Source organism: Anolis sagrei, chromosome 2, assembly GCF_037176765.1.
Source record: "Anolis sagrei isolate rAnoSag1 chromosome 2, rAnoSag1.mat, whole genome shotgun sequence".
Lineage (NCBI taxonomy): Eukaryota > Metazoa > Chordata > Lepidosauria > Squamata > Dactyloidae > Anolis > Anolis sagrei.
The window spans coordinates 34,719,714-34,742,595 of record NC_090022.1 but is presented as its reverse complement, the minus strand read 5'-3'; positions in this window follow the sequence as shown (position 1 = coordinate 34,742,595).

The window sequence follows — 22,882 nt, the reverse complement described above, 5'->3', positions numbered from 1 at the left end:
GTATTCGTTTCGTTATTGTTTTGAGGTCGTTTTGTTATTATTTCCGCATGTCTGGGGCAAGTTTTATGGTTGTTTTTTGTTTAATTAGTGAAAAAAAAATTATAATATCACACCAACAGTCAACAACAGAGGGAGAGGGAAGCTTCAGAAGTTTTTGGAGGTTTTTTAGCATATTTCGCGGTCGCGTCCGCCATTAACGAATCGATTCATTATTGTTTCGGAAATCGATTCGTTAATGTTTTGTAATTTTTTTCACATTTACGAAATTTCATAAATATCGAACTTTTCAAAAGGAAAATTTTGTAATTATTTTAAATAACGAAACGCAAAACCCCCCAAAAAACGAATCGATTTTAGAAACAAATTTTTCCGTTGTTACCCAGGCCTAATATCCAGATCTTGCAAGATGTGAGGTTTGCTGTCATCAATCAGAAGCAGTGGTAGAAGAACAGTACAAGCAATAGTCTGAAGAGTGATCCCGTCACATATTTAAATCAAAGAGAGCTTTCTGTGCTGAGATAGTGATTGTCATACCCAGAAAGTTATTTTGCTTGAAATCTATGTATAGTGGTGTTCCTGCTGACAATAGTAACAAAAAGTTACTTGCTGAGCCTTAGTCTGTTGTCTCTTATCTGGCTGACCACTCTATCCAGGGACTATCAGATTCAGCCTGGTTACACTTGTTTCTGATGTTATCAAGAAATAAACCCTATACAGAGTTGCACATCTGACATATGAATGTAATGTGCATGGTAAGGCTGTATGCAAGACACATTTTCTACTCTCATATGAATACTTACATAGAGCAATTCAATTTTGTGCCATCAGTCATATTGGGTTTGTTGCTGCTGCTGCTGCTGCTGCTGTTGTTTTTATATCCCGTTTTTCTCCTCTCACAGGATCCAAGGTGACTCAACAGAAATTATGTAGTTAACTTTTTAGCCCCTTAAATGCAGTAATCTGCATAATAGGAATCATTGCCAGCCACCTGCAAAAGCATATGCCTCTTCTTTGCAAACAAAAACTGCTAATTTCTAGTACTTGGGTAAATCAAGTACAGGATTTGTTTCTTTCATATAAAAGCCAACGGAAAAATGCATAGCCCTACGGAAACATCCCAATCCAGGTATCCTCCCTTGAAAGCATGGTTTTATGAGAACATGCCTTGTTTTCCATCCAACACCTGTTTCTTCTCATTTGTCTTTGTATCTCAATGTCTGAACATAGTGTTAGTCCCTGATCTCTGCCCATAAATTAACAATGACTATTTTTGAAGATTGTAAGAGAGTGTGTGCCTTGACTGAGTACAGCAACAATCGTGACGTACTGTGCTACAAGTTCAAAGACCCTCTTTGTCCATATAGCACAGAATATGAATACAGTTAAACATTAGACATGAGTCTACTGAGGAGGGATCCCAATATTTAACATTCAAGTTGTAATGGGCAATGGGAATGAGGGAATGGGATTGTAGTTGTGTAACCTGTGTATTTTGACTCTCAAGCATGTAGGGAATATATAAAAAAACCCAAACAGGACTAATGCAATATTTTCACTTGCATCTATTCCCATGTTATTTTGAAACATTCTCTTCCTATTCTCCAAGCTCTCCTCCTTTAAAACCAGGAAGAAGTTGCTGGCATTAATCCAATGCACACCATCTTTTTCTCCTTTTTTATTTCTTTCACCCTTTATCCAGATGGCTTCTGCCTGCTACAATTCTCCCTTTGCTCCACTTGAATTTCTTTATAATTCTCTGCAGATAGTTGTTTGGAAATGCCTCTAGCGTGCGTGTGATCTTAGCTGTCAAACCCAGCCGACTCTTCACATTGCTGTTATCTGTCTCCAATTCAGTTTCCAGTCGGAGTTGATTTGGAAGGTAGGCTTGTGGGTTGCTATGTCACTCCAGTGTATGGCTGATTGCTATCTTGCTGTGTTTAGTCAGTGCTTATGGTGCAAATGTGTGTGGGGGGCAAAGCCTTGCTTCATGTTCACAGTATTACAGACTATTTGGGGTTGCAAAGAACCTTTCCGCCAAGGTGAAGAACATTTCACCCAGCTCATGACTTACAGATTAGGACAGTAACCCCAGGTTTTCTTTTAATGACCCAGTAGCATAATGGAAACATGTTTTTCCTTTTCCTGGTGACTTGAGAAAGCATGTGTTTTCGGCAAAGGTTGCTGTGAAGTTTCTCTTGGACCCAGAGCACTTAGTTTGAAACATTTGATCTTGTCCTGTGGCTTAAGGGTATGACTGCAGTGAGGACATTTTATCGATTGGTTCAAAGCAGAGCAGGCATCATAATGGTAGAAAAGGCAGAGACTGCCAAGGCATTGAGGACAACTGCTGACTGGAGTACTCTTCCCCAAAGGACCTCATCACAAAGGCCAATAGTGCAATAGTGTAGAAAATAAGGACAGATTGTAAAAGTTCCCCCATTATGCAATAATGCCACTGTGAGAAATGGTGGTCTGCTCTACTGTTAATCATTTTACAAAGGAGTGACATTACTAAAGAAAGGGGTGGGAAAGTAGGGTGGATCTATATTGTAGATTTAATGCAGTTTCACAACACTTTAATTGTTGTGATATAATGCTATGCAATCATTGGGGTTGTAATTTGGTGAGGCACCGGTAGTATTTGATAGCAAACGCTAACAATTGTGTAAACTTTATTTTTCACAATTTAATGATTTCACAGCATTGACACATGGCAATTAAAGTGGTGTCAAACTGCATTGATTCCACAGTGTAGATGCACCTATAGTCTCTTGCATCCTGATCGACAGGAAACAGACTTCTGTCGCTCGCAGTTGCTTCTGTCGTGTAAATCAGAACAGCGTAGGTCAGTCTGGGGACTTCATTACATTGAAGCATGGAAGTGTTTTTAGAGTAGAGCTCAGTTTTGAAATGAAACAGACGATTTCCTGACCTTCATCATACCGTCAAATTGATCAGTGATACTGAGTTGTACTCCGTATTTTCCATCACACTATAGAGATTTGGCCCCACCCACCATCCCTTCCTCCATGTTCTTTGTTGAAAAAAACCCTCCTCTCTTTGAAATCCCAGCTTCGCTACTAACGCTAGATCACATGTCAGTTGTCACATGTCTTCAATTCTGAAAGCAAGGAAGCAGGGAAGGAGGAAAAGCAGCGATTCACCCTCCCTCCCTCTCTCTCCTGCCCCACAGAGAATGGTGGCGACCTTGAATGGTATTTAAAGTAAGGTTCAGCTGCATTCATTCCACTGTGCAGATGCACCCAGAGCAGAATATGGACCTTGGGAAACCATAACTCCCAGGGCCACATAGTATGGAGCTATGGTATTTAAAGTGGTGTCCAAGAGCATTCATTCCATAGTGTAAATGCACCCAGAGAAAGGTATGGAACCTGGAAAATTATAACTCCCAGGACTATACAGCATGGAGTTATGGCATAATAATAATAATAATAATAATAATAATAATAATAATAATAATAATAACCATCATCCTCATCATCATTCTCTCCTAGCTTTCCCGTGCAATACAAGGCACAGACATATCATGGAAGAAAGGGAAGGGAAGGGAAGAAAAGGGGAGGAAAAGAACCAGAAAAGCCAATTTTTAAAAAGAAATTGTTCTGGCAAAGTACAAACTCGGTGAGCAAAAGGTAATGCTTTCTCTAACAAGGGTGCTCTTGGCTCCTCCCACAATCTCCCCTCTCACAAATTGGGAAAACGTTTCATTTTCAACCTGGGAGCAATGAATGCCATCACATTACAGAAATGGCCAAACATCCAGACCATTACCAAAAATCCACTTCCCCACCACCTCTTGAAATGTTTGAAAAGAATGCTGGCCCCCACATTTAAAATTTGCCAAGAATGCTGTATCCTACACATGAACCCAACCTAGTACAGTGGTTTAGTACATTTTAAGTGTAGAACTCAGTGGAATTGAGTAAATGTGATAAAGTGGTGAGAGATATAGAGTGATGGCTTTACCACTTCCTCATATGGGCAAAACTGCTCATCCTGTGCTGCTTTCACTCCTCTTCAGCTGTGGAGTCCACTAGCTCCCATCCCATGATGTAAATCTACTTCCAGCGGGGGCTCTGTGGTGCAAATGGAGATGAATCACCATACAATGCAATGACAGCAAAATGAGAGGTTTCGAGTGTTGCATAGGAATCAACTGGGGGTGGGGGTGGGGGTGCTGGGCAGAAGATGCACCCCCCCCCTTGAGATGAGGTAAGGGGGAAGTTGGGTAATGTGGGCCATGGGGCAACTTAATCTGATGAGGTCCTTAACCCATAACAGTTTGTAATTAACACAGTAATTTAAGAAAACCAGTTGATTGAACTGTATTTTTAATTGATAATTGAATGACAACAACAAAGATGGAGCCAGGCTTCCCTTGGATAAATATTCCATAACTTTGGTGCCACAGAAGAAAAACATATCTCTTGTATAGAAGACAGGGTTCCCGAGAAGACTTCAGTACAGGTTGTTTTACAAGATGTTCAGCTTTGAGGGAGACTCAGATGTATGGTACAATGCCTACTTAATTCATGTGGAGAAATAACCACATCCATTTAAGCTTGTATACTATGTGAGCTACGAAAAGATTACTCAGAATCATCTGTAATGATGATGGGTTTTTCCATTGCAGACACATAGGTTTCTTGAGAAGGAAGTTAATATGGAAATGATTCATTGGCTGGGTGGATCAAATTGCATACAATATTGATATGGTACTTGTATCATAGCAATTTAATTGTGAACCGTTTGATCAAGTGAACTGTGTTTCTTTACCTTGTTAAGTATGTGGATTATACTACTGTAAGTTGTCTGGTTCGAAATCTTGCTTTCCTCAGGCTCAACATTTGGTCTTCTACTTATACTTTGTGAAATGGAATTGAGGTCATATAATCGACCCTGTGTACATTTGGGTAAATCAATCATTCCACTGCTTTTTCTGCCTGGACCTGGCTGTCAACTGGTATTAATCAAGTCCTGTCATTATGTGCTTTCAAAAGTCATTTGCATGCTTAGCCTCATGGTAGATTCCTGACATAGAAAGAACACATTGTCAATTGCAATTTTGCTATGAACAACTGTGGAATGCTGACTGCTTTTCCTCAGAAAAGATCTAACTCCAACTTGAACGCATCCAGCATTTTATAATTACCTCCTCCCCTTTGTGCTACATTCTGAAGAATCTCAGTATTTGTCACAATAATTCTCGGAAATGTTGATGTTAAGATTGCAAGAATCTGGCACAAAATAGTGTCAGTGGAAATGAACATACACAAAGTATCTGACAATAAGAATATCAGTGACAAATTATTAATCACTCTCTTAACAGAGGCACTGAAAAGCTTGCTTACCTAAGCTGCCATTTCTTTTGGCTTGGTAGATGGCTGCTTTATCTTGCAGCAGAAAACAGTCAACAAATGTGATTCATGTGTAAGGGAAAATATATAATTCATTTCTATACTACTTCCCTACAGATGTTGTTACATCTGAAGTGGCTTAAAATGACCAGTTAAAACACACCAGCTAGTATCCTTTTGGTGACATCTATCAGCACAAATCTGGGGTTTGTAGGGAAGAAGGATTATGTTATGTTATTGTAGTATGAGGAATTTCACTATCAGCACCCTCAAAAACCACTCTGCTGTGGGAGACCATTTCCATTTCAAGTTAGTGGCTGGTGGAGAGTGATGGAGAAGCAGCTGATGTTGTGCCTATAGCTGAACATACAGCAATTAAAGTATCACTTAATATGGTCTGGATTTTGTTTTGTTTTTAAAGTGGCTTTTGCCCCTCTTCATCCATGGGGCTTGCTGGCTCCCATCACATGATGTAGATCTACTTTATGTCTTTGGCTACAGGGACATAGCCGGATGCATCTCTGCCATCTCCCATTCTGCTGTGACCTGTGTGCCTTTAAGTCCTTTCAAAGTGGTGGTGACCCATAGCCAAATTTATTACAGGGTTTTCTTGGTAAGATTTGTTCAAAGGAGGCTTGCTGTGGTCTTTCTCTGGGGATGAAAAAGTATGTGTGCACAAATTCACCTTGGGGTTTCCATGGACAAGTAAGGATTAGAATCCTGGTCTTCTGGACTTCTATTCCACACCCAAGCCATTGAACCATAAATGGCCACAGAGTTTCCTCACTCCTCAGACAAACAAGGTAAAGTCTGAGGGAGGAAGATGGGAGTTGTGATGGAAAGACACTTGGTTGGAACTTTGTGCTGCATCTCACCACCTATGATCTCAGCCGTCATAGAATCATAGATCCATGGAATAAGAGAGATTGAAGAGGTCACAAGGGCCATCCAGTCCACCTTTCCTGAGAACAGGAATCAAAGAACTCTCAACAGCTATCCAACATCTGCTTCAACAATCTCAAAGAAGGAGACTCCACCACACCCCGAGGCAGCATTTTTCACTGTTGAACAGATCTTACTGTCAATTAATTCTTCCTAATGTTTAGGTGAAATCTATTTCTTTGAAGTTTGAACCCATTGTTCCATGTACAAGTCTCTGCAGCAGTAGAAAACAAGCTTACTCCATCTTCAAAGTGGTATTCATTCAAATATGTAAACATGGTTTTCATGTCTCCTCTTAACCTTCTCTTCTCCAAGCTAAACATACCCAGCTCTCTATGCTGCTCTTTATAGTACGTGCTTTAAAGAGCTTTTACCAGTTTGCTCACCTTCCTCTGGATATATTTCAAGTATTAATTAATTAATTAATTAATTAATCGTATCAAAAGCGAACCAAGGATACAGTTATAATATATTTAAAAAACACAAAGTTTAAAAACTTGGCATTATACTAAATGTCTTTTTTTTCTTTTTTAAAGTGTTTATTAACCTTTTGTTTTATGAATGGGTTTATACAATTAATACATGAAAGATGTCAATAATCACATTTCTCTACACCCTTCCAGTATCTTCACCACCTTCATTCAATATTGTCCACTCACTTATCTCGTATATCTGAGTTCATTCACTCCTTTGTTTTTTGTTTTTTTCTCCCCTCCCCTCCCCCCGCCTCCCTCTCCCTCCCCAAACCCCTACCACATTTCCTTTAAAACTCTAACTCCATCCATGAGCTCAGCTTTTCCCATCTCTGTACAATATTTACATTGGCTTCGCCTCCTTTTATCCATACCGAATATATGAACCATTTCTCTTTAATTTTCCTCATTTTATCTTCCTTCATATCTTCACCGGTTGCAGTTGCAATAATTTCAGATTTGACCTGGTCAAACAAATAATTATTCCAGTTCACCATATCCCATTTTTTTGCATCTTTCCATCCCCAAGCTATTACAGCCTTCCCTGCAAGGATCATTGCTTTAAATAGATCCTGATATTTTGAATCAATCTTCCTGCTTCCTAATATTCCCATGAACAACAACTCCATATTTATTTGCAGTGGTATCTTGAATATTTTCTCCATTTTACCTATTATTTGTTCCCAGAATGTTTTTGCCTTTGGGCATTCCCACCACATATGTGCATACCATCCTTTGCTGAGGCCACAGTGCCAACAAGTTGGGCTTTTGCCGTTAATCATGTTGGATAACTGTGCTGGGGTACAATACCATTTCCATAAGAATTTCCTTTCCATTTCTTTGAATTTCTCTATCTTGATTTTCCTAGCCTCTCTTATTAAGTCCTCTATCATTTGTCTTGTGAGTACTCCCTCTTTTTCCCATTTATTTTGTAGTGTTCTTATAATATAGTCCTCATCTCTGATCATTCCTCTATATATTCCTCCAATTAACCCTTTCTCTGAGATTTGGGCTTTTTTAATTATATCTTCCATTATACTTTCCTTACCTATACATTCTCCATACTTTCCCTGTTTCAATTTATTATATAATCCTAATATCTTAATCCAATTTTTATTTCCCATTTTATCTATTATTCTGCTTATAGGGATAAGCTGGCCATTCATATCATACATGTCTTTAATCCTATAATATCCCTTGTCCCTCATTTCTCTCCACCAGCACGAATCATACTCCTTCTCGTAAAGGCTCTCAAGCGGGGTCCATTTTGATATTCCTGGCATCAATTTAGGTTTCCATTTTTTCCAAATTTTTAATGCAAGTTTTCTGGGGCCTCTTGTTCTTTTAATGTTTATTTCCAAATTCCCTGTAAAGATTCCAAAGCTTGCCTCTCTTTTATTAACTCCATCTTCAATCTTAAACCATTTATCCCTATTTTCTTTCATATTTTCAAATAGAGGTTTTAGCTGAAAAGCCTCGTAGTATAATTCCAGATTTGGAACTCCCCATCCCAGTTCTTCCTGATGTATATAATATAGTTTATTTGGCAATCTAGATTTCTTGTCTCCTAATATCCATTTCTTTATAGTCCTGTTCCAAATATTAAATTGTCCTTGTTTGATTTCCAATGGAAGGACTTGAAATAAGTATAATAATTTTGGTGTCAAAAACATTTTAGTTGCCTTTATTTTTCCTAAAATACCCAGATTTTTCTTATTCCAATTTTTCATACTATTAGAAATTTTCTTCCATGTCTGTTTATAGTTGATCTCTGTCATCTTTTCCATATTCTTATGTATAATTACACCCAAGTATTTTATTTTTGTCCTCCCCATACCTATTTCTGTTATTTTATCAATTTCTCTTTTTTCTTTTTTGCTTACCTCAAAATACATAAATTCTGATTTCTTTATATTTACCCCCAATCCAGTATTTTCTTCGAAATCTGTTAATATAATTTTTAATTCTCTTATTCCAGTTAAAGGTTGAGATAAAAATATCATAATATCATCAGCAAATAAATTTAATTTAATTTCCCCTCCATCATCAAATTTATAACCTTCAATTCTTACGCTGTTTCTAATTCTCTCTGCTAGAATCTCAATCCCCATTATAAATAGATGTGGTGATAGGGGACAACCTTGCCTGACTCCCCTTTGAATGGAAAATTCCTTAGATAAGGCCTCGTTAACTCTTACCACAGCTTTGCTTTCTCTATATAATTCCTTTATTGCCTTTATAATTGGTTCTCCTATTCCAATTTTGTTCAATGTCTCCCACAAAAATTCATGATTTACTGTATCGAAAGCTTTATATATATCCAATTTTAGTAATGCCAATTTCGTTCCCTGCCTATGCTCCCTTATATTTATTATATTTCTGATTGGGTGTCCAATTTGCCTCCCTTTCACAAATCCATATTGGTCATCTTTTATCACTTTTGGTATTATTTTTCCTAATCTATTTGCTAAAATTTTGGCAAATATTTTGTAATCTTGGTTTAATAAACTGATTGGCCTATACGAACCTGTTTCCTTCGGGTCTTTCTGAGGTTTCAATAATACTCTTATTTCAGCTTTCCTCCATGTGTTAGGGGCTTTTTCTCCTCTCATTATATTGTTAAATAACGTTTGCAATTCAGGGCCTAATATTTCTATAAATTCTTTATAAAATTCAGCTGGAAAACCATCCAGACCTGGCGATTTGGATTTTTTCAGTTTCTTTACCACTTCCTTTATTTCCTGTTCTGTGATCTCTGCATTTAACATTTGTTTGTCCTCCTCTCCTAACCTTACATCTAGACTTTCTTCCATGTGACCTTTCTTATCTTCCTTGTATAATCTTTGGTAGAATGCAGCAAATTCTTCTCTTATCTTAGCAGAATTATGAATTATTTTGTTCCCTTGCGTCTTTATAGCCTTAATATTCTGTTTTTCCTTTCTATTTTTCAAATATTTTGCCAGCCTTTTCATGGAATTAATATTGGGTCTCTGTATTTCATTCTTAACTAATTTTGCCTTTTCCAAATTGTAAAGGAATCTAATTCATCTAATTGCTTTCTCAGTGTTTTAATCAGGTTCTGTGTTTGAATGCTGAACTTGTTCTGTTGTTGGGCTTGAAGGTTTTTTATCTTCTGTATCTTGTTTTGTCTATCTGCAAACCACTCCTTTTTAATTAATCTCTCTTTGAGAATGCAATGTCCTCTAATCACCGCTTTTGCTGCATCCCAAATTATACTCTCTGAGGATGAACCTCTATTTTCTTGAAAATAAAATCTTATTTGCTTGGCCATGTATTCTTTATCTTCCTTTCTCCTTGCAATTATATTGTTATAATTCCATACCTTATTTCTTTGTTCCTTATTAATTTCTAATTCTATTATTATTGGGGCATGATCTGAAAGCCAAATACCATGTGTATAGATATTTCTTATTTCCATTTCCATTGGTTGTTGAATCATTATGTAATCTATCCGTGTGTATTTTTTATGCCTATTAGAATAGTATGTAGGATTAGCTTTTTTATTAGCTACCTCGAATGCATCTTTCAGTTCCCAATTTCCTATTTTATATGGTTTATGCTGACTTAGATCTAAATTGAAATCCCCTGTTAAGATAGTCTCACCTTCATAAAAGTTATGAAGTTTTTTCAGGATTTTCCTCAGGAATCGTAGTTGACCCTTGTTGGGGGAGTATATATTGGCAATAGTAAATTTTCTATTGTCCAATTTAAATTTCAGTAATACATATCTTCCGTCAGGATCTATACATTTGTCTACCAATTCATAGTTGAGGTTGTTGTTCATGAGAATTGCTATCCCTCTGGCTCTTTTGGTACCTCTAGCCTCAATAACTGTTTGCCAGGTCTTAGAGTTCAGTAATGGGCATGAATCTCTTGGGTCTTTATGAGATTCTTGTAAACAGATTATATTAGCCCCTTCTGCTTTGGCTAATTTGATTAACCGGTACTTCTTAAGATTCGAGACTAGCCCGTTGACATTAAGCGATAAAATTCGTAAAATTACGAATTTTATACTAAATGTCTTTTGACCATAGCTGACCATGTGGAATGCCACTTGGGGTATTTCAAGTGAAGGAGTTTAAAAAGAGAATTCTACAAAGAGTTAGTATGTACAATATAATGATAAAGGCTTAGTACAGATAATTAAAATTAAAAGAATGGCAAAGGACTAATTATTTGCATTGTTCTACACTTGAAGAAGCTGGAGTAACCTGCCTTATACAGTGATTCAAAGAAAGTGGTGTATTCTCATCAAGCTAGATGTTAGTCAGCTGGTTTCCTCGTCTCTTCTCCCAGGGAGATTAACAGCAGAAAAAGAAAAATTTGGGGAGTAGCAAAAGTGATGGCAATTATTTTTCCTCACAGATCTAAGTTCTACTGCTACGTCAAGAAACCTCAGGAATCAGACATAAATATTGATTTGTAATAGGTGAGTGCTGGTGTCCTGTTGGTGTCTTACATATGTATAAGTTCCTCTTAGAGGGAGTTGGGCGGTTCTATTTGATGTAGAACATCTGCATTCAGTATGAAGCTGCAGAAGAGGAGTTGATGTGGTGTCATTATACTGCAGTATGTGTCGGTAATTTGAATGTGCCTTCAATTGGACATTATTACTATTCAGAATGGAAAGGTTGCATAGCACAATCAATTGTACATTTCTACATGCAGAGATTACCCTGCATCAAGGCAAAGGCAAATCCATCTGAGTAAATCTTGCTTAGAAAACCCAATGATAGGTTCACCTTAAAGATGTCATAAGTCAGAAAGGACTTGAAGGCATACAATAACAATATCTTAGGTTCGTAGCCATGGTTTCTTCACCTGGCTAGACATTGCCCAGTTCTTCTCAGTGCTCTAGGAACCAGTGTTTATTAGGCAGAGATAAATCACCATTTCACTTCTGAGTAATTCAGAGGAACCAGAGTTAGAAAGTATAGAATAAGGCACAGCCTGTATGTTTTCTACTTTCTTAGCTCAGCCTCCTGAGTTTGGCTTGGCTTGGATCATGGTTTTGCCATTAGCACCATTTGCAACTTTCTAATTAATGAAGACTTGACCTTGGCCAAGTCTCTTCCTCTTGTTCACAAATAACAGAAAATGTTCTTTTATGCCATTACTTTGCTTTTCCTTGCAGAACAACTAGTTAGTATAAACTAGGCTTCACACTGTTCATTAATAATTACTTATTGATATAGAAGTGTATTTGTGCTATAAAGGTTAAAGGATCTCTGTGTCATTATTTTAATTATTCTGTTTTTTAAGACATTGTTGAATCTCTGTTTCTTCTATGTGCCATTTTTGCATATGTTCACTGAAAGGTCCATTCCATCTCATTTCCTCATTAATCTGTGTTATGCCTCAGTATTCAAGGAAGCGCAACATTTCTACATTCTGTTCTATATGTTAGTCTGGGAGGGATAAATTAGGACATTTGTATCCATATTTTAAAATATTACATTCCTCAAGAAAATATGTAATTATTAAAAAGACATAATAGTGTTATTCAGGAATATCAGTGTGCAAAGGGAACTTTTAGTACCCTAGAGACTAATAGAGAGAACCATGTTAGAGAAAGAACCATGGTAACATAAGCTTTTGTAGATGAAGTCTGCTTCCCAGATACATCTAATAAAGTCTCTAAAGTGCTAAAAGATTCCCCTCCATGCTGATATTACAATGTGCATGAGAGATATACATCATATGAGGTAGCTAAAGCAGCCCATTTCCTTCTCCCACTCCAGTCTATATTTCTATTCCCCCTCTCTTCCCTGATTTTGTCCATGTTGTTGTCTTAGGCCCCTTCTACACTGTCCTATATCTCAGGATCAGATCCTAGATTATCTGCTTTAAACTGGATTATATGTATCTCCACTGCCAGATAATCTGGGATAAGCAGATAATCTGGGATCAGATCCTGGGACATAGGGACAGACTAAAACTTTGGGTTAGTCTTTTGCTGCCTGTTGAACTCCTGAAAGTAAAGATATGTTTCTTGGGAGCTGCATCATAAATATTTAGCTGTTTAAGGTAGTGAAGGGTAAGCAGGGCTTCCTGATAGATACACTGCAATGGGGAAAGCAATTCTAGCCATGAGTTTACTGCCATTCCTCCCACAGCTACACTGAACTGAACAGGAACTCTCATGGTGCTGGACTCTGTCCATGATGGGTTGTATTGGCCATTACTGATAGATATCCTTGGTGGTAAAAATGCTGTGTGGCTGTAAATAAGAGACGACTCTCTTAGTCAGAGTCTACCATTAGCATTCCAGAGTTGTAAGGTGTATAATATAATAATTATAATTACAGAACTGAGATCTGAAATTTTCATTTAGTGCCATCTGGTTGTTTGCATTCTTAAAAATATGATACTTAATTTATGTCCTGATTGAGCTGTAAGATCTCTGATGGAACAGCATTGACCATATCTAGAAAGAGCCAGTGTAGTGTTGGATCGGGACTTGGAAGGTCTAGACTCTGCTCACTATTGAATTATGAAACTTACCAGGGGCATTGGCCTAGTCACTTTTCTTTAGCCTGACCTACTTCACAATGTTGCTGTGTGAAGAAAAATAGGGACAAGAAAGCTACACACACCACCTTGAACTCCCTGGAAGAAATGTGGCATTTCTTGCAGTCATAATCAATCAATTAATCCTGTCAAACATAGTTAGTGGTTTACACTGTGACCAAAAGCTGCAGTCTTTTCATGGAGCCTCTGTCTTTTCACAGAGCATCCAAATTAAGTTGCATCTTATCCCCCCCCCCCCCCCACAAGCATATTTCATATTTCTACATTCTTGCATTTCTTTTAGGAGTAATGGGGTGGAGGGCTGGTGGAATGTCCAGACCAGTGTAGATCATGTTAGATTGGTAGTAGCTATGCTTATGGTCAGTGTTATAGAATGCCACCAGGCACAACATCTCATACTGATTATGGAGATGTGTCTGAAACAGCAAATGTACATGCAGTGGATGAAAAAAAGTCTAGCTACATTTGTATTTCTCAGGATGGAGTTAATTTAAAACCATGGCAAGCAAACACCATATGTGTAGCATAGCCCACTTTTCTGTTTTATGTGTTCATTTTTGCTCCCTGCGTACAATGTAGAAGAAGGAATCTTTTTGACACCTGTCTAATGTACATGAGATTTCAATATACTGCAGGGAACTGACATTTCTGACTGTCAGTCTGTGTCTCATGCTGCAGCAGCTGTACGACTGAGTGCAGGACAGAGTTTATTAGAACAGGATGTACTCACAAAAAAGAAATTATGTTTTGATTTTGTAGGTATAGTGAATATGTGTGTCAGCCATCACACAACTTTGTTAAGTCCGATGTTGGATTAATTGTACAAACTGTTGTTGTTGTTGTTGTTTTTGTTGTTGTTGCTGCTGCTGCTGCTAATTGTTACCAAGTTAATGGTGATTGATGGTAACTGTATGAATGCAACAACCTCAAGAGGTTCTGTAATTGACCACCTTGTTAATCTCTTGCTATTTGAGGGATGTGGTTTCCTTTGTTGAATCAATCTATTTATAATTTGGTCTTCCTCTTCTCCTACAGCTTTCCATTTTGAAAAGGAAAATGTTGTTGTTGTTGTTGTTGTTACCTGCTGTCGTATGGTGAGGCTCATGTGAATGAGAGCTCATCAATGGCACTACTCTTCATGGTAGTGGGAGTGCATGCTTTTGTGAGGCAAGTGGAGGTCAGCTATGGAGGAACTAGACAAGATCCTGAAGTATATGATTGTTCTAAACTTAGAATAGTCCATACTATCATATCTCTAATTTCTATGGCTATGAAAGCTGGAAAGATAACTGATTGGATGAAAATCAACTCCTTTGAAATGTGGTGCTGGAGGGGAGTTCTGTGGATGCCGTGGTCTGCTAAAAAGTAAAAGGAATGAATTCTATAGCAAATTAAACTTGAACTCCCTCAAAGTTAGGGTAGCTGGGGTTGGAATGGATGGCCCTTATTTATTTATCATTTATTTATTTATTTCCACATTTATAACCCGCCCTTCTCACCCCTGAAGGGGGACTCAGGGCGGCCTCATAGAAAGTACGATCTGTGCTTTCACATAAACATTCAACAAATACAATTAAAACATTAAAACAGTTAATCAAATCAGTTAATTAAAAAGCAATTAATTAAACATGCCAATTAAAATCCAAAGCCGGGTCCGGGTCATTCATTGTCGCCAATTGCTTAAATCTTCTTCGTGCTTGCTGCTATTCAACGGTCGAAGGCTTGGTCCCATAGCCAAGTCTTGAGTTTCCTTCTGAAAAACAGGAGGGAGGTGGCCAATCTTATATCCCTGGGGAGAGAATTCCACAGATAGGTGGCCACTGCTGAGAAGGCCCTGTCCCTTGTCCCCACCAATCACTTTAGCGATGGTGGTGGGATCGAGAGCAGGGCCTCTCCAGATGATCTTAGACTTCGTGATGGTTCATAAAAGGAGATATGTTTGGACAGGTAAACTGGGCCAGAACCGTTTAGGGCTTTAAAGGTTAAAACCAGCATTTTGAATTGTGTTCAGAAGCAGACCGGCAGCCAGTGGAGCTGACTTAACAGAGGGGTTGTGCTCTCCCTGTACACTGCTCTGGTGAGCAACCTGGCTGCCGACCGTTGGACTAGTTGAAACTTTTGGGCAGTCTTCAAAGGCAGCCCCACATAGAGTGTGTTGCAGTATTCAGGATGTAACAAGAGCGTGGACCACCTTGGCCAAGTCAGACTTCCCAAGGTATGGGTGCAGCTGGCGCACAAGCTTTAAGTGTGCAAAAGCTCCCCTAGCCACCACTGAGACCTGGGGTTCCAGGCTCAATGGTGAGTCTAGGATCACTCCCAAGCTGCGAACCTGTGTCTTCAGGAGGAGTGTAACCCCGTCCAACACAGGCTGTAACCCTATGCCCTGTTCGGCCTTTTGACTGACCAGGAGGACCCCTGTCTTGTCTTGATTCAATTTCAATTTGTTCGCCTTCATCCAGACCGACACAGCAGCCAAGTACCAGTTCAGGGCCTTCACAGCCTCCTTAGTGACAGGTGGGAAGGAGTGATAGAGCTGAACATCATCCGTGTACAGATGATGTGATCCCTCCCAACTCTATGATTATATGACCTGAGCAGATAATAAGGTGACCGGGTGGTTTCTCATTAATAGAGTTAGTCTAAGTTGAAGTCAACTTGACATCACTAAAAACTAAAGAATGAGAGACTTCCAAGTGAACTGGTATTTTTCTTCTTCTCAGCTTTCTTTACTATTCAGGTGTCACAATCATAAATAAAATTGGAAATACAATGGTGTATGTAGACAATCCTGACTTTAGCATACTCCTCAGGATCTTGTCTAGTTAGAATTTTGTCTTTCACTCATTCCACATGAGCTATACTCTGAGCATGAGATCTACACTCATAATAATATTTCTGCAATTTTGCCTGATTTCATGGACTCTGACCATCAGTATTTATTTCTGGGTCCTTTCTTGCCAAAGTAGATGTTCTTCCTTTATTAAAAAATAGGGGCAAACATGGAAGTCACCTGTTATCAGGTTTCTCAGTATCTAAAATGAATTGTTGTTGCTGCTGATTGGAAAAGGGATGTTCTTGCATTGCTGAGGTCTATGCAACTGGAATTATATCCTGTAGCTATCCTGCTGGAGAAAAATAGCAATTCATTCCTAATTTGCTCTGATTGCTCCATTCTCTCTAGTGGATCTGGTAGATTTATTCACAGATTAATTATTCCCCTCCTCTTTTCTCTTCTGTGAGGTTCTACTGTAGCAGGAGAGTCATATAATGAAAACCTCAATTTCTTGCTCAATATGAACAATTGTCTTGGAGTTAATATTTCACGTCTTCTTTTTAATTGGAAATTTCTTAGTACACCAAAGAGAGAGGCAGTTGTTTTCTTCTGTGGCCATTTTTGCCATTTCCATTTTTCTTTCTTTTTGGGTAAAATAAACCTTAATCACTGTTAAGAAAAAAAATTGTTTATGGATAGAATGCATGATTCCCAAGGAAACTCCCACTAACGAACAATTTACAATGACTGGTCTCTGAGAGATAATATATTTTGGTTATATGTACTTGGTATTTTTATTTCCTTCTGTTTCTACCTTTTAGAATGGTCCTATCTTTTAATGTACCTCCAGTCTATGGTGCACCTATATCCAGGGAGATCTAAGCAATGCACCTTGTCTTCTGCTTTCTTCAATCATAAAAACACCCTGAGGCTGGGGAAAAAATATGGTTCCAGGATTACTTAGGCTGAATCTATAGTGCCATATAATGCAGTTCGATGCAATATGGGTCTACACTGACCATCTAATGCAGCCTCAAATGGCATTAAATGGCAATCTAGATTGAGGCCTCAGTGAGTTTCAAGACTGGCCTCTTCAGGCATAGGCAACACTAGCTCATATACCACCTTAATTCTGCTGTTAGTGTTGTCCAATGCTCTAATGGGAACAAACATCACACTGGCCTACAACTCTGGAGACCTGGGTTCAATTCTGTATTTGACCATGTAAACTAAGTGACTTTGGCTGAATCACACACTCTCGGAGCCCTTCCACACAGCCCTAGATCTCAGAATATCAAGGCAGAAAATCCCACATTATCTGAGTGTGGACTCAGATAACCCAGTTCAAAGCAGATATTGTGGGATTTTCTGCATTTATATTCTGAGATATAGGACTGTGTAGAAGGGCTCTTTGTCCCAGAAAACCCCCTAATGGGCTTATCTTAGGGTTAACAGAAGTCAAAATGACTTGAAGGCACACAACGAAGGCTGTAGTGCTCTATTCAATTACAATGAACCCAAGCCCCATCTGCACTGCTATATGAAATCCAAATTATCTGAATTTTGTAGGTATTTTGGGCTGTATGGCCATGTTCTAGAAGCGTTCTCTCCTGATGTTTCTCCTGCATCTGTGGCAAGCATCCTCAGAGGTTGTGAGGTTTCTTGGAAACTAGGAAAATTGGGTTTATATATCTGTGAAAGGTCCAGGGTGGGAGACAGAACTCTTGTCTGCTTGAGGCAAGTGTGAATGTTTCAATTGGCCACTTTGATTAGCATTTGATGGCCTGACAGTTTTTAGGTGTGGCTTGATACTGCCTTAGGAAATTCCTTTGTTTTGAGGTGATTAGGTGTTCCTGATTGTTTCTTGTCTGGAGATTCCCTGTGTTTGAGTTTTGTTCTTTATTTACTGTTATAGTTGTAGAGGTTTTTAATTCTGGTAGCCAGATTTTCTTCATTTTCATGGTTTCTTCCTTTCTGTTGAAATTTTCCACATACTTGTGGATTTCAATGGCTTCTCTGTGTAGCCTGACATGGTAGTTATTAGAGTGGCCCAGCATTTTTGTGTTCTCAAATAATATGCTGTGTCCAGGTTGGTTAATCAGGTGCTCTGCTATGGCTGACTTCTCTGCTTGAAGTAGTCTGCAGTGTATTTCATGTTCCTTGATTCATATTTGGGCAATGCTGCATTTGGTGGTCCCTATGAAGACTTGTCCACAGCTGCATGGTAAAAGGTAGACTCCTGCAGAGGTGAGAGGATCCCTCTTGTCTTTTGCTGAACGTAGCATTTGTTGGATTTTCTTAGTGGGTCTGTAGATAGTTTGTATGTTATGTTTCCTCATCAGCTTCCCTATGCGGCCAATTTATCTGCTTTGAACAGAATTATCTGGCAATGCAGACTCACATATGGATTATCTGCTTTGACAATCTGTAGATCCAGCCTCAGTGGGACTTTTGTCTTAGGAAGGATGTAAGGAGATACCTAAATCTATCCTTATATCAGAGATATAAACCCCATTTTCCTAGTTTCCAACAGCCCTCACAACCTCTGAGGATGCCTGCCATAGATACAGGCAAAATGTCAGGAGAGAACGCTTCTGGAACATGGCCATATAGCCCAGAAAACTCACAACAACCCATTTATTCTTAAGTTGTTCTCTTTTCTCGGGGCCCTTCCAAACAGCCATATAGCCCACTGTCATATATTCCAGTTCAAAGCAGAAAATGTGGGATTTCATTCAGCTGCGTGGAAGGGACTTCAGATAATATTTGATAGCAAAGGTTCTCAGATGTCCTCTATCAAACTTGCCCATAGGGCTCCTAAGTCACAATAAAAGTCTAGACTGCCTATATGGAGGTGAGAGAGAAGGCCATCAAAGTAAAACTTCTCTCTCTATCCTTCTCTCTTTCTCTTTCACACATAGTCCTCTGCTTTTAAGCCAACTTTAAACAGTCTATGCCTCTAATGAAACGAGACACAAGAGGGCAGTGTTACGTTGAATTAGGTTTCATAAAATGCCATTAGCAGTGGAGTACTCTATGGCAGATTACAGTAATCAAAATATTTGAAATAGAATTGTGATTTTCTTTGCACAACATGGGTGTTGACCTCCTCTGGCATATGTGGGATGGAAGAGGCAAGAACAATCTTAGATTTCTGTCATTTTGAGGTGTTTGGCTGCAAGAGATAGTGTGGTCCAGAGACTTATTTGGGGTCCTACTTCTCTGGTTTGACATACACAACCATTTTAAAGAATAAAATCAAGACAGAAAGGTTATTATTGATTAGATCAGATGCCAGCAAAACATAAATTGACAAGATTGCTAACTTTTCATTGGAATGCTGCAATATGGTAGCTCAGACACATCCTCTCCAACAGAAGAGAGAAAGGAGATGATTTCTTCAATCAGGCCCCAATTTAAACAGTTATGTGCTAGGCAAATAGATAAAGTTGACATGTTTGTTTCAGTGCTGTCTATTCATGATCTTATTTACACTCATTGACTATAAGCAGCAACTGCTTCGACTGCATATTGCAAAACAAAGCTGCAATTTCACTTAACATGTTGACATTGCCAGCATTCTTCTGATCTGTTGATATTTTAGGCATTCTTCTGGTCTTCTGAAAGACAACATGACACAAAAGAGTTTTTCACAATAGCTCTATGCAGGCATTAGAGTCAGCAATAAAGCAGAAGGAACATTAACAAAATGAAAATGAATAGAAATTATGAAAATGAATAAGAACAATGAAAAGGAATGTAATTTCTATGAACCTATAATGAAATGAATTAGTTTTTCCATAACAACCAGAAAACAAACTATTAAAAACTCTTGCAAACCTTAGTGGTTAAAAATAGAAATTTGTAAAACTAAATTCTGTGCTATCCAAATAGAACTTTGGTAGGTGGATGACCACCTCTCAGCCACCACAAGGAAGTTCCACAGGAGGACTATTCAGGTTGCAGAGTAGGTAGGTCAGGCTTACATTATTGACTCTTGTAAGCACTGATAACCTTCCATCACTATGCAGCAATGCTATTTGCATCACCTGCATTTAACACATCATCAGGCAATCTCCTCTCACAAGCTGCCTCATCTACTTTGAATAATAATACTGTGTCACAGCCAAAAGTATAATGACATATCTGTTCTTTAATCAGAAGCCATTCATATTTCTTCAAGGTCTGAAGTCTACAAGGAATATTTTAGGGACAAGAGAGTCTCAACAGGATAAAATGTTCCATCTCTTTAATTACTTTCATAAGATCTTTCCATTGAGCACCATCTTCTTCAGAGTGGACAATAGCAGATTTTTTCAGAGGACAACGAACAAAATTTAATAATAAAGATCTATCCTCTCAGCTGCCTAGAAAGTATCTCCTTCACCAAGTATCTTGTCTTTCTTTGAAGGCCTTTAAAGTAGACATTATTAGGTGTCCATCTTTGGAATGAATTCTGACTCAGTGGAAAGATTTGTGTACTGTTAAGATATTTCTGATTTATACCGTCTTAGACATACTTATCACAGGGGTTTCCCGGAACTATTTGTTCAGGGAGGGGGCGTTGGCAGTGCCTTCTTCTCAGGCTGAAAGAGAGTGACTTGTCCAAGTTCACCCAATGGTTTCTATGTCTGAGCTGGGATTGAAACACTTGTCTCCCAGAATCTGATTCAACCACTTAAGCCACTCTTAGACAGAGTGACTCTTGGGAAAAAATGTTCTTGTTACTCCCAAAACATTTCTGACTTATGGGGACGCTCCAGATGAAGCTATCATAAGAGTTTCTTGGCAAGATTTGTTCAGGGTGGGGTTGCCTTTACCATTCTCTGAAGCTTAGGGTGTGTGATTTGCCCAAGGTCACCAAGTGTCTTTCCATATCTGAGCAGGCATTTGAATTCCACTTTCCAGAATCGTAGCCCAATACACAAAACATACACCACGCTGACTCTTGGGAAGATTATATTGGCCAAAAACAGTTGTTACTATTTTTCCTTCTCATTGCACTGATAGGATTATGTTTTATGATGTTATTAATTTGAAGTTCTATTATCCCTTGATGGCATGTATTAACCTACTTTGGGGACCTTGAGGCTAAAAGTCGAGTTGTTTATACACAGTGCTTGTTTCCTCTCGTTTGGAACTTGTACATGTCTCCCAACCCCTTCCCAGATACCCCCAGTCTATTCTTTAGTACTAGAAAAAGAAAGCTATAAGAAAGCTGTTATCACCAATCTTGGGCAACCATCTGTTGAGCTGGAAGCTGTGCAGGCAGATCAAGAGTAAAGATGTTAAGAAAATCCATGCAGCTAACCTCTGCAGAAGAACAGCTGAATGCAGAGTTTGGAGATAGGTTCAGACCTTGATCACTCAGATTAATTATCTATATAAACCAGGCAATTTGTGGTAGGGAATTGAGAGCAGAACTGTATATTCAGAGTATAATTAGCTGGGTACAATGTACATGTTACATTACAAATTGCAGTTGAAAAGAGAACAATAAATACCATTTCGAGTTATCTGTTGTGTTTTGGTCTTTGGGAGTTCCAGTTTCCTATAGGAGGGCAAGAAGCAATCCCCTGGGGAAAGATGCCACATCCATGCCTCTTTCACTAAGAGTTATAGCCCTCAGGGGCGATGGCACATTGCCAGAGGAAGGGATATTTTTACAATCCATCATGGTACTTTTACTGCATAGAAATATGTATCTATGTACATTAAACTCACTTGTTCATTTAGGGTGACCCAATGAATTTCATATAGCTCTCTTAGGCAAGGAGTATTCAGAGATAGTTTTGCCAATTCATCCCTCGGAAATATAGTCTTCAGCACTTGGAATTCCTTCCTCTGAAATATAGCCTACAGTGCCTGGTATGCAATGGCAATCTCCTATCCAAATAGCAAGCTTCCACAATGAGATGAGATCTGCTGTCTTTAGGGTAATTAGGCCTAAATGCTGGCAAGATACAGGGAGAAAGGATTCAGCTGTATATTCATAGCCCCAGTACTGCATACTGTTGAATACCCCAGGGAACAGGTTGAGAATTCAAAATGACCGTGACAGATTGGAGAGCAGACCAAAATGAACAAAATTGATTTCAAGAAAGATAGTATAATATGATAGGTATTGTTTCCAGGCAAGAAAGATGACGTAAACAAATATAGGTTGAGTGACACATGGTTTGAAAGCAGTACACGTGAAAAGGAACCAATGGTCTTAATAGGCTACAAGCAAAACAAGAATGAACAAAGTGATGTGGTAGCTATGTCATCAGTTGCAGGCTTCCCTTCATTTCTATACACTTTAAAGACAGAGTCTCAGTGGTTGCCCATGAGATTCCATCTTTAAAGTGTATAGAAATTGGAGGATTGTGAATTACTCAACTGCTCTCCATGCACATAGAAAACAGCTAAGCCAAGTGTTTTAAGGTGGGATGAGAAACTCTGGATTTTAAGGTGTGATGGAAATTTTTTAATTCTCAATTTTCTTTGGAAATGGAATGCCATGGAATGCTATGCTAAGAAGACGAGTCCCCTCACTTCCCCCACCCCACCTGACCTCCTCTATGGAATGAGGTCCAAAATCAACAGGAGCATAGTGTCCAGATTAAGGGAAGTTGTAAGGCCACTCTATCTTGTTTTGTTCAGACTTCACATTTAATACTATGTCCTGCTCCGGAAACCACAATTCAAGAAAATATTGACAATCTAGAACATGACCAAAATTATTGAAAGCTGGAAGCCAAGTCTTATGAGAAATTACTTAG